The sequence below is a fragment of the Glandiceps talaboti genome, chromosome 11, assembly GCF_964340395.1.
Source record: "Glandiceps talaboti chromosome 11, keGlaTala1.1, whole genome shotgun sequence".
In the NCBI taxonomy this organism is placed as follows: Eukaryota; Metazoa; Hemichordata; class Enteropneusta; family Spengelidae; genus Glandiceps; species Glandiceps talaboti.
Genome location: NC_135559.1, coordinates 7,168,022 through 7,182,201, shown reverse-complemented (window position 1 = coordinate 7,182,201; position 14,180 = coordinate 7,168,022). Strand labels below are relative to the sequence as shown.

At 35.8% G+C, this 14,180-nt stretch overlaps 1 long non-coding RNA gene across 1 annotated transcript; it reads left to right on the top strand.

Annotated features, from left to right (window-relative positions):
- Window positions 1–495: 495 nt before the first annotated feature.
- Window positions 496–9,698, top strand: LOC144442734 (uncharacterized). The gene is made up of 4 exons (XR_013481652.1): window positions 496–573; window positions 1,119–1,215; window positions 9,067–9,121; window positions 9,621–9,698. It is a non-coding gene; the product is annotated as an uncharacterized LOC144442734 (long non-coding RNA).
- The last annotated feature ends 4,482 nt before the right edge of the window (window positions 9,699–14,180 follow it).

Here is a 14,180-nt window from a genome sequence, read left to right as displayed (position 1 = left end):
TGTATGTATGTATGTATGTACGCACGCACGCAAGCACATTTCCATCTAAAGCGCCCTCTATCAGTGACTTCAGCATTATTCATGAGTTAGTAATGTCTACCCAAAGGTTGTTTGACCAATTTTTAAATATCGGAAACTGTGTTTTATTGACAATAAGGGGGTATATAGTGATGGCGTAAAATAATCCGACACTATATTTTTATATTGACACTCAGCCTATCTCTTTTGTTCCCATGAATCAGTGCTCTGGGAAACCGTACCCCACAGCCTGTAAAGAAAGGTGTCCTGACGCACCTAAACATAGTACCATGGTAATATATTAAAGTAGTCTTTGATATTTGACTTTTAGTGACATTTCGTACCTCGTTTAGGGTCGGTTTGTGATATCGATGTAGTTTTTGAGACAGTCAGATTGGTATTTAGTATATATTGCCTGTATTCCCTTTTATAAATCGTGTAGTAATACAAGGACTAGTGCACGTAAGTAGGCAGCGCCATTTTTGTTACGAACGAACACGTATGAAGTAAGGAAGTTGTGGCCAATATTTATGTGCCCACTAAAAGACCCACGAGGTAGTATAACATTATTATTTGTTTTTCATAACTGTAGAAACTATTGTGCTTGAAAACTAGCCTGTATAGAGTGTTTATTGGTACGAAACACCGATTTGTATCTAAATCAGTGTCATGCTGAATGTAGTCCTGCTTGCAGACGATGCACTGGACGTGATTGTGGCAGAATTACTTGAATCGAGTCCCGAAATACTCCATCTGTAAGTAGGATTATGCTGAATGATACAAGCTAGGACTGCATATCTGACTTATGTTCGGTATTGTAGACAATATGTCAGTATACAGCGCTGAGCCATATACTAGGCGTACTGTTCACGAGCCATTTGTTGGTAGGAAGCTAGGGCCAGATTAGTACTAGTAGCATATTGTAGCATAAAGACAGCAGACAATACGTTACCACTCATTATTCTCTATGTTGTTCCCACAATACTATTTTATTAGCGACTACCAGTAATCAAAACATGCCAAACCACTACTGTAATACTCGGTTTTCGACATCTTAGAGTTCTTTCACAAACATTTCATTAACTGCTTCATTCAACCAGTGGCCATGTCACACATTTTAGCCCTCACTGCCAAATCTGGTGTGCCATGTTGTGGTGGATACCTGAGAAATGGCTGGGACTTCACTAATCGGAAATGGTAAGTCAATCTCAAGTAATATGTTCATATAGGAACTGTAATCAGTTGAGATAACAGTGTTGACATTGTACTGTGTCCAGTCTATATAGCTAACCATGTGCATTTTATAAGTTTATGCAGTATTCAGTCAGACGCTTTCTAGCTAAGTATGATGTTTTGAGTTTTCCTGTAAGTTTAATTGTTTATTTTGCCAGATCTTATATTTAAAGTGGTGTGTACGCATAAGTGTAATACAGCGTACACAAATTAAATAAAGAACGGGCCATCAGTAAAGATTGGTCACCTAGAGTTATTGAAATTAGTTGGTACCTCTAGAGTATATATATATATATATATATATATATATATATATATATATATATATAATATGATGTATTTTAATTTTGATTTTAATTGAATGATTTGTGGTACAATTTATATTTTCAACAAACTACTAGTATTTGAGGTGAATCTTCTACGAAGGTCAAAAAAATGCCACGTACACACATGCATACACACAGACACTGCAAGAAGGTACTACAAACGACAAGGTTACAAGTCTCTTCCTTGCCTCATTTTCACAATATAAATTGCTTTATGTTTTCTTTACAAATAAATATGTATTGGAAAATATCACATCTAAGTACACAAAAGTACATGACGTCATAGTAAAATTATCTACTAAAGTTGTATACTGATAAAAAGATTGTAAATGTATGATGTGCCCCATGAAATGGTTGGCAAAGGTGTAGAAAATATCCCTGTTCGAATACCACTTAACTATGTAAAAATACGTTCTAGGACATACTTAGCTATGTATTTTGTATTGTTTTATATATTAAACCTTCAACATTCCACTACAATCTGTTCTACACTTTAGGTTCTTGCTAAAATCTCAAAACAAAGTTGTGTACAGTTTGTACTAAAGTTAAACATTTTATGGTGTAGGACTTTAACTCATGCAGAGTGGTACACTCTTTGTTATTAAATAACGACAGTTCAACAAATAGTATCACACGATATAAAAGACATAGGTAAAAAAACATCAGTATTTAGTCATTATAATCTGTTTCTCTACACGGTTTTCAAAAGTTCATCACAGAATTCGAATAATGTGAATGATGTACATGCATGTTCAGTTACACTTTTATTTATGCCCACAGTTAATGTTTTAAACTAAAGGTTGCACTGCATCCTTATTTGGAAGAAGGCCTCTCAATATTTCAATGATAAATCTGACGATTTCGCAGACTGTTATCAGAGATAATCCAATATATAAACCAAGGGTTCCACCAATGTCACTAAGCAGGTCTGCCCACTGAAAAAGAATGACATTAAGTACATATAACAACATTTAAAAATGAGAAAGGTAAGAGTGCATGAAATTGCCATGGAGCTCTGTGTAACTAGTTTTATTTAAACAAAAAAAGTTGTATAAACCAAGAGTTCCACCAGTGTCACAGAGTAGGTCTGCCCACTAGATAGAAAATCGAAATAACAAACGCCTGAAGACAACACTCGGGATGAGCTAATTCAGGAGTGTAAGTTAACATTCAATATATAATCATTCCTTCTCTAGCGCTGAATGATAATCACAACGAAAGAATGTTTCTATTCTTGCAAATGACTCATGAATATGCATATATTTGTACGAAATTTAATCAGGTAATTACCATAATATATACGTGTGGCAATTTTCATAAGAATTGGAGTAGTAGTTTTTCAGGTGACACATACAGATACAGGTAGATAAAAGCAAAACATTACTTTCCTTTATGGGAGATAAAAATAGCAAAATGCCCTTCACCCTAAACCTTATCTAATGTTTGACTTCATCACATCACAGCACATCACATCACATCACAGGAAGACACTCCACGCCATCTGATCATCATAACCAACACGAATTCATATAAATCAATAATAATGTGTACATCATCTTGCAATAGAAAGATACAACTATATATGAATACATGTTATCCTTTCTGTGTAATATTTCAGCAACGTATACTATGAAGTTGTCATGGCAACATCAGAATGAAGTGTTGTGTGTCAGAGAACACATTATGATTACCGTGTAAGCTGGATGTTCCGATGTGTACTCATAGTTCAGTGATTCAAAGTAAACCTCCAGTCGTACCAGATTTGCCCTAGAACAAATAATATATTTTCACTCTTATCATCAAATACAAATGTTATATCTTTGTTACGATACAAGAAATATTATGTCGACCAGGATTTTATAATGATGTTCAAGTGGCATCAACTTACCTTGCGGATGCCATATCATTCAGTTGCCTCGTTTTGGGATTTTTGGTCTTGATCAGCTTGAGGAGATTTTTCTTGGAGGAAAGAAACTGTTTGTTAAACTTTATGGCATAATTTGGAACTGTTAATACGAAGACAAATGTGATTGCAATACATAAAATGTGGTAGGTTGAGAGCAAAGGTGAGTAAATGACATTAGAGAGAAACATCGCCATTTACAGTGGAGTTACGTCAAAGACAGTATCGACTCGTAAAACACATTTTATGGACAAATACTTTCCTCGCTTCCTAACTTAAGAAGTTATGGTACTAAATGAGATAATAATGTCAAACTAAAATGGTATCCTTTTTTCAGGAACACAGTGGTGTAATCACTGTAACATTAGAATGTACCTAAAGTTACAAAACGAAGCTAGCATTTTCACACCAAGTTATTCTATAACTCTATCTTCCACTCTGGCAGAAACGTTTGTTTCTACGTCCAGAGTGGAAGAAGAGAATGTGTTATGTGTATTAATAATGCTATTCGTGATTCCGTCGTGCAGTAAGTTGGTCAGGGTTTATGACATGCCATAAATAGAAAAATACGTCTTGTGCACACACACACACACACACACACACACACACACACACACACACACACACACACACACACATACATACACACATACATACATACACACACACACACATACATACATACATACATACATACATACATACATACATACATACATACATACATACATACAGAGAGACTGACGTATATTATATTATTCATAAAAGAATTGCTTGATAACTGAACATAGAACTAGCATACCAACTCCTAGGATTATACTTACCAAATAGACATCGGAGGGCCATTGGGACTGTGAAATGGTCATTGAATATCGCGTCTCCCTGTTGATACAACAAAATTTATATATGAGGTGTGAATTTGAAATTTGCAGATTATTCCTATGTCATACTGTATAGGGTGTTCAGTTCATGATCCCCAAGCTATTGTATCAAAAAGCGCTGTCATGGAGGGACATTATGATTTTCCTTCTTAAGAAATATTATCAACGGAGAGACTGATAGACGGTCCTGGGGTTGTTGTAAACTTACCTACAAGGGGGAGAGCAGTCACATGGCAGCATGTCAGATTGGTAGAAATAGTACATCAACTGATAACAAATGACTGTAAGGGAAAACAAAGAGATATTGATACTAAAGTCAAAACTTTTAAATTTCAAGATGCCCAACATTGCCTGCACGCTTACAACTGAGTCACTTGCATCAGCGCATTGGGTCATATCTCTCTTCAAATGTTACTTACACATAGTGACATTTCATCATCTGTCTAGCTCGTTTAGACAGAAAATCTATTAAAATTACAAACATTGCCACATTTTCTTGAGATATTTTGGGTTTGGCACCCTCTTTGTCAATGATTTGTTGTCGCGCTGATAGGATAATTTATATTCACCTTGAGTAGTGTTCAATATTCGGCATGGTGGAGCTGGTGCATTGCTCAAATCGCTGCATCCACAGCGTTTCACCAATTCGTACTGGAAACAAGCTTTCTCACATGCCTGTCAGATAAAGTTAACGTCGAATTTTAGGTAAAGCTTCTGCTGTATAAATATATCAATCAAATCTAAATTCCTCTCATGGACCCTATCCCCTAAGCTAAATGCATGTGTTTCCTACAATTTTAGTCTGTCTGTCTGTCTGTCTGTCTGTCTGTCTGTCTGTCTGTCTGTCTGTCTGTCTGTCTGTCTGTCTGTCTGTCTGTCTGTCTGTCTGTCTGTCTGTCTGTCTGTCTGTCTGTCAGTCTGTCTGTCTGCCTGCCTGCCTGCTGCCGGTCTGTTTGTCTCTGTAATTAATTTGTTCAGCAGAGAAATTAATAGCCCAAACTACTACTGTCCTATTAATCTTAGCATTGTTTGCCCGTGTCCCTGTCATGTCAATTTGCCTGGGTCCAAACGACATTGTGTTACTGAGGGACTTTTCTTTTGACCTTTGTTCGCATTATTGTGAATGTTACTTTTAATGTCTTTACCAATGCAGAATACGTGTATTGTTCACTTGTCTTGATGTACTCTTGTCCCTTTGTATTCTCCACTTCGTCGGTACAATTACCATATGGTGGTTTCTGTCTATCCATCCTGTTCTAAAAAGAATGGTATAGTTTTATCAGTAGCTAGCTTGTTATGTTTGTAGTTAATAGTTGACGTTTGAATGATAAAAGTAGTTGCTTCTGTGATCGATAGAAGTCTCTGTCGTATTCCTCGAGCTCACTTCACTGAACTCAATATGCGAAATTTGAAGATAAGTGGCAAATTCAACACACTTTATATTAACTCATCCACCATTTCTTTCAATAATTCTCGGGATTTTTTGTACAATTAACCTTATTTCACGACATATGTAGATAACTGATGATCGTTGCAGAAATATCTTTGTCAGGATTGATTAGATATTCTCATTTGAAGTTGTGAACTTTTTCATTTAGTTGAGCAAATTAAGAGTGACACAAAATGTATTCTCACTTTGAGTTCAAGGCACTTAGCGATAAATGTCGTATGTCGTAGGTATTTTCCTGCTGAATGCATTGGATATTGGTAAAATAATGTTAAACTTAAGTTTAAAAAAGATGAGGTAGAAATAGTGATTTTGGATGGTTTGACTAACATTTTGCATTGTGCACAACCGTTTGACATGCATAGGGATGATATTCAACGATAAGAGAGAGAGACTGAAGTTTCCTAATTTTATGAGATCCGAGATTTAGCACTTACTTCGACCAATGATACAGAAGTGACAGTTCCAGGTTTAGCATAAAATCCTTGTTCCAATGGGAATGGCATAATTTGCTGAGGTACTATGGCTACAACAGCAGCTGAATCTTTGCCGTACAAACTCAAGTATTCACTCTGCTCTGTAAAAAGTGTCACTGACAAACCTTTCGAAATGGAAAGAATACAGAAACATAAACATGATTGTACACCCCTCGCGTGATATAGATATCAGTGTCTCAAAACAATATACTTGTCACGGAATGTGTCCCATCCGTTGGTCAGAACAAAACGCACATCTTCCATAATTATAGTCTCCACGTAAAAGTGTGGAATAACGATCACAAATCACAAGAATAGAGTGACACGTGCTTCCATTTTGATTCATATGTTTATAAATTCGATAGACAAACAGTCAGTTACTTAGATAGATAGATAGATAGATAGATAGATAGATAGATCGATAGATAGATAGATAGATAGATAGGTAGGTAGGTAGGTAGGTAGGTAGGTAGGTAGATAGATAGATAGATAGATAGATAGATAGATAGATAGATAGATAGATAGATGGGGTATAGGATATATTACTATATACGTCGAGAAAATGTTATTACCATGTCCTGTTCCAGTGCCTTTCGAGAATCTTGCTCTACTATCACTTTCAGCGTTGAAATGGAAACAATTACCATATTTTTCGTCTTGAGTCACAATGAAGTCCTCTCTGAGGAAAACAATACCCATAGACATCAAAGTTTAAATAAGATTTTGAACATTTACAATTCCCTCCAGAACATTACCCGTGTAATGGAAAGCGTGGATTGCTAATCTATTTGAAAATGTAGCAAATCACCTGAAAAAGATACTAGTATATTCACAACGGTACCTCGTGGTGAGATATTATAAATACTCGATCCCACAGGAAATGATTTTGGCTTACCTTGCATCACAATCTTCCCCAGCATAGGTGCATTGTAATATAAAATCTTCAGCTTGGTGTCCAATTTCATCCAATTCTCCAGGGTCAAGTCTCAGTACACTATCAAGTTGGTCGAAATCTGGAGATTTACTGAATGTTCTGAACCTGACCCAGTCTGGTGGATCCTCGCCTTTCACACGTTCGAATCCGGGGTCTCTGTAGACGTTCTTTCTAAAGTATTCAAATATGTCTGTATCGCTAGTTATGGCCGAATAAGAATCATGCCATCCCGGGGCAAAATAGTCATCATACTTGTCTGAAAAGGATCACATGAAAGACAATGAAGGAAACTTTTTGTAACAAAGCCAGGCAGCACAATCTCAGGCTCAAGGTGGCCAGTGATGTGACATCATAAAAGGACTAATTGCAGAGGGTTGTGAGGAAAACTAGGTCTCATTTGCGTGTGCTTCTGCCGTCAAAACCAAATGACACCCATGGTAGCATGTGTCAAAGTCATTTTCTATGATACTATGCATTAACTGTTGAACATCTTGGCGGAAAATTAATTATCATGACATCATATCTAAAGTTCACATTCCAAGAATGAGAAAATACCATAAATATTTCACTTTGATTGTAGCATTAACTACTAACTACCCTGGATTGGACTTCATAAATGACCTTAAATCGATAGAGTGGTCGATAGACTTGCTACAACATATGTAGAACCCAAAACAAAACTAGACATTACCGGTAGTTGCATTCAGGCAATTAGCTTCATCAAACCGATCATCACAGTCGGGTATGGTGTCACAAATTCTGTGTAGGTGCACACATTCACCGGAAGTACACTTAATGTAGTCTGCCGGACATGACGTATGGATGTCACGTGGGATGATGACTATGGGAAAAGTTAGTTAAAACAATATATTCATGTACACATGGTTGTAAATAGGAATGCAAATGGTACACTTTTCAAAATAATTTTCAACAAATTATGGGATGCTGAGTAAGTGAGTCTGACGTCATTGATTCAAAAGGCAATAAATTATATGCTTCTTGTTGCAAATGTTGAGTGGCTTTTTGTCAATAAATATTTGTTAAATTATCTCCTCTTTAAAAATGTTGTATAAAGAGGAAAAATTAAATATCTGCACTTACCGGCTTCACGTAGACGTTGATAGTAGTCGACACCTTTTGAAGGCCTTAACGTTATGCCGCCATCAACGACATTGTTCTCAAACAATGTGCATGTGTAAGTTGCATGTTGGAATTGAAAAGCTCGACACAGATAGCGTTTCCATTCCCTGCAGATGTCCAGACAAGTGTGTAGAGGAATATCAGGGATGACATCAGTGGAATTAATTGACATCTTGACGTTTGCCCTTTTGTCGAATATAGAAAACCATCGCCGCGTTACTGTGTCAGCTTTTGTGTCAATCACGAATTCTGGGTAAAAAGATTCGTACGTTCAATACAATCATATTATAAAGTGGCCATATGAATGACAAATGAGATATTTATTTGGGCTTAAAACAACTCGACTATGGTTTTTTTTTAAATATTTTAAAAAACAATGTGCAACAACATATGCTAAATATTTGTTTGTAAATAAAAGAATTATAAATTTGAAATATTTTGGACAAACTTGTCACACGTGTAAGATTTGGTCTGTTTAATTAGCTGACACACAATATTATTTTTCAAGTAGGAAAACAGTAGAGTTGTCTCAAGAATTGGCTACTGAAAATAAATGGCTATGTGCCATCCATAAGGTGTTTGTAGACAATAGGGGCTCTCTGCAGTAGATAAACTTAGTAAAGGTATGCATGGTTTCTTGTTTTATTATTTTTCCATTGCAGTACATTTCCATTTGTACATTAAATCAACATTCGCTCCCTTTAACAGGTCCTGTTCAGACCTAATAAGGGTTTGTGCCAGTGAAGACTTCACATATATACAGGTATGTGACCGGGTTTATTATTTCATCAAACGACAGTATCAGTATGTTAATGACTACACTAAGAAATTAATCAGATACAAGTCTTATTCCCCTACTGTCATAGATGTATACATAGGCTTACAGCGTTACCTATTGTGATGAAATGCATTGGGAAATTACACACCTGTATACATACTTGTACAAACGGGCATGTTACATGTGTGTGAGTGCAGCTGTAACATCTCATGTGTTACATTCATGTGAGTACAGATGTGAAATTGACAAACCCTGTAGCAGAACCGGTAAACACAACTTAGGATGCACATCTCAGTGTACATTATTGTTTCAGTCATGTGATCACAGCAGTGAATAGTCAGAAATTATTACACACACAGTGATCTATGAATCTCTAGCTGTATATCACATGCTACCTTTTTTTCAAATTCAATACTTACCCTGTGCATAGACTTTAACTTCACACACGTGTAAGTAGTCCTCTCTGTCTGCTTCATTCCGTAAGATAACGTATCTACCCATGATGGGAACTATGCAATCTCGTACAATCTCTGCTTGGCCGAAGTCATTCCATGATATCTGACCTCCACATCGAAGATTGTGTGCGATATCATCCGCCCTGTACCCAACTCGCACCATTGTACCATCAAGTCGGCCCCCTGGGAAGTAAATGAAAACAGAGAAAATGTAATTTTGTTTCAATTTTTTTTTAATGTGAACATTCTGATTGAAGGACATCCATCAGCAATCTAATTAATTATTTACTTTTTTCACGCGTCCAATTTTTGCCAACTTAAATGTAAGCAGGAACATCAAGGGTGTTCTTTTCAATATACCCCCATTCTAAACCCTTGAATACAGTGAAGTTATTTCGCGAATTATGATACAAGCGGAAGCGGTCCTCTTTATTAGTTGGAATGGTGTGTCATGTAAGGAATCACCGTATTAAATATATTGTTGATTGTCACAAATCAGATTATTTGAGAGGTAAATTGATGTAAACTGCGAATGGCTCCTACCCTTTAACATTAAAGGATGGTTTATCCCGCAACCAGCAAACCATACTCGCAGTGCACATGCGCATTTAGTGGCAGGCCACTAAACAACATCTACATCAGTACATACTGCATTGATAGAAAGCCAATATGAAATGAAGTCTGGAATTACCAAAACATCTTAGAAAGACAAAAATCAACTAAATGTAACGTTTAAGTAAGCACTGAATGAGTTAACATTTGAAGAGTTTGTATTTTCTACTCACAACAACAATCGAATCGGTTTGTGATTACTACACTGTGTACATTGTAAACTTTCAAAAGATCAACACGCCACCAAGCACCCGTCTCATGTGCACTATGGATGCAGCTTAAACCATTTTCCAGGTCCGTGTCTTCATTGCCATCCACAGCTCTGGACGCAACATGTGTGTAGTATGTACTGCTCATAGTTGCAGGTTTTCCTATTGCTACATTTGGTAAGTTGTCATTAAGAGCTTAAACAAGAAGACATACAAGTGTCAGTTAAGAGTAATGGCAATCCCTACCAGATTTAAACTGAATGCCTTCCATAAGAGTGATATAAAGTTTTTTGTTTCTACACATAATAATTGCTGGAATGCAACAAGCTTGTTATAATAATGTTAATAATGTTGGTTTCTTATATAGCGCTTTCCCACTCCGTGCTCAAAGCGCTTTTATAGTAGGCTATTAGTATATGATATGCCCCTGAATTGACAAAAAGGTGCTATAAGAAATCTAAAATGACTTCGTGATATCAATCTATTTACGTAGTGGAAGAGGTGTAATGACTTTTTGAAATGAAATTTTCTAAATTTACAGGGATACGCATACATACATACATACATACATACATACATACATTTACCCATGCATACAGAAGAAATGTGTGAATTGCTATGGGTATCATTTGAACATAATGAGTTTTAGCTCTATATCTTTGATTTTTGAAGTCCCAGTAAAAATTAGTTGTCGAAAAAGGTGTTCACATGTCCGCTACCTATTCTCAGTACAGGAAAGCTTGACTCGACTTCACTCTGCCTTCACGATCCCCCACATACCCGCGATATGTACACTAGTTTCCACGGCAAATAATAAATACAATTCAACCCGTACGCATCAGAAAGTTTACCTACTTTATGGTTAGCATGATACCAGTCTGTAGTTTGATTCTATACAACTCGTTTACGGCAGCAATACCCTACATAATGTTTTACTTGTGATCTGAACTGGGCCTTTTATAAATTTCTCCCAATAGTAATGATTAGATACTGTTGTCAATACTTAGGTGACAGTAATACTTTAATAAGTTGGACATCAACAATAGGTCGTTTATTAGAATTAAAAAAAAATATCAGAGCATGTGCCATTTACCTTCCCCATTGACTTCAACTTCACAAAGATGAAGATATTCCGTTTTGTTAACCAACTGTACCGAGACGTAACGACCTGTCGTAGGGCATGGTATGGTTATAGACTCTTCATCTACATCTTCAGTTGTTACTTGACGTCCACATAACAGGTTCTCACCAATGGTCTTGTTATTTCCTACACGGACTTCACCACCTACAAGCCGATCACCTTCGAAAAGAGAACCGCAAGAGCGTCATCAAGGCAAAGCTACATGCAATATTGAAGCCAGTAACTGTTCTTGGTGTGTTTATTTGTTACTTTATTATGACAAGGAAGATTAATAAAAAAAAAGTCTTCCATTTCGGATTAGGACGTGACCAAAACAGTTTGCTGTTCACAACTCATTTCTGGTAATGTTTTTATTGCCAATCTTAATATTAAAGTGTATATTTGTAAGACTGTGCAAACCCAAAACGATGTTTATATTAACATAGAGAAACAGAATAAAAGTAAACAATAACGGACAAACGTAAAAATTAATGAAAAAAAGACGGAAATAAAATTTGATGGTGTAATATGCATACCACAGCAGTCTGCCCTGTTAGTGATGACTACCTCGATGATTTCATATTCGTCACCGAGGTCAACTGTCCACCAAGGTTCGTATTCCAATTCGGTATGTGTACAGCTACGATCAGCGTAGTGTGCGCTTTTGTCACCGTCAATAGCTCTAATTGCACTACCATCACCATGGTGACTGCTTTGCGCTGCCTTTTTGTTAATTGCCAAATTACGTGGCTTGGAATCTAGAAGTAAATTAGAACTCGGTGATGTATGTTTCTAAAACTAGTATAATCAAACAAAACATTTATCCAGTTATATGTTGTAGTATGTTTTTATGATCCCAATTATGTGTACAAAGTAAATTTGTGATACATGTAGTATAAATAGCTCACAATAACGTCCTATATTGATACCTATGGGTCTGGTAATAAGGTATTTCAGCTGTGGAGTAATTACGTATGTGTTCCCCTAAATGTGATGGATGGGTAAATACGACAAAGGGTTCTCATGTTATTGCTCATTAGCTATTCATAAAAATGATTAATGAGTCTGTCAACTTATTGCTGTTGTAAGTAATTGGTAACATTGTTGTGCCCTTGAGGAAAATAACTAAAGACAATATAATTAATAATTAAATCGGTTAATGTGGTGTTAACCTGTTACAGAGACACACTATGGTTATCTGATGTTTGTTTTAACACTGTCTAGAAAACAGGAACTTAAAGACTTGAACGGTTTTTGAAGCTGCTGAATGTCATTTTTACTTAAGCCATGTTATTCAACGCCCTGAACACATATGGGTAAACCATATTTGTGTAGCTGTACACATAATTGGTGTTATGTATCCAATCAAATTGATTTGGTCATCCTCACCCAAAAATAAGCGCCCCTAATGAATCACAATTTCAAGTTATTACTATTATACTACTTACAGATAAAATAGACCTACAATTGACGTGTGTAGACAATTTACAGAAAATATATTGTTGGTTTTCTGGTTGAAAAAAACAATATCCCGATTATTGCTAGTGCAAGTTTAACTTTTTACGAAGATGTAGTCTTTAGCGAAGCATTCTGATACTGTGGATTCTATTTTTTACACAGTTAACCAATCACGTCATACACAGAATGATTGCCATGGAAACGCGTGTGACTACATTAATCAATATTTTCTGAACTTCTAATGACATGTTATTTAGAAGGTTTCACATTAGAGTCGACTCTAATGTTAAGTCCAAGATTCGTTGCATTATACAAATTGGAACCTAATTACAATAATTGAGATGTAACAGGTCATCCTCATCTACTGCAACCATGACCAATTACTTTAATCTTAATATGAAGATTAATAGTAATTAGACACACCATTCTAAATTGGTTTAAGTCAAAGAAAGCGTGACGAAAGAAAAACAGTCCCATCATTTCCCCGCCTTGCAACCCATCTTTTATAGCACATCATGTGAGTAAAATATCTCTTTGACTTTGTGTGCTTTTGATGACTGTATTTATACAAACAAGCTTTTGTATCAAAAGTATTTTGTTTTAAGTTCTAGAATGTTGTCAATACTCTTTAGGGGAATGTTTAGACGTATTACTCTTTAGTGGAATGTTAAACAACAGTGTAGGCACACTAACATATGTGATATATGAAGTACAAAATACTGGATAAAGATTAGTATAAAGAACCGAATTTCCAACTAAGATGGAGAGCACATACATCTTATTGGGAATCGTCTAAAAGTTGTTACAAAATCTTTCGATGTTGCCATTTGATTGTAATAATATTAAACATATTGTGTACCGACTTCAACTCTAATTTCGCTTGTTATCACTTTTTCAATTTCCCTAGTTTGGCAAATACTAAACTGCTAACAACATAATATATTGCATTGGATAAAACAATGGCGCATTTAAAAAAAAACTCTTTATAATCCTACTAAACATTACTTCATCGAATATTCTAATATGGGTCTAACACCACACAAGTCATTTTGAATGTGAAGATATTGAGGAATGACATTGAGGATATGACGATATCGTAACTTTCAAATCATCACTGTCGGCATTAATAAAAAAGAGATACCTTTATAAGAAATGAAATAAATGATATCCAGAAATTAACGGAGATATAA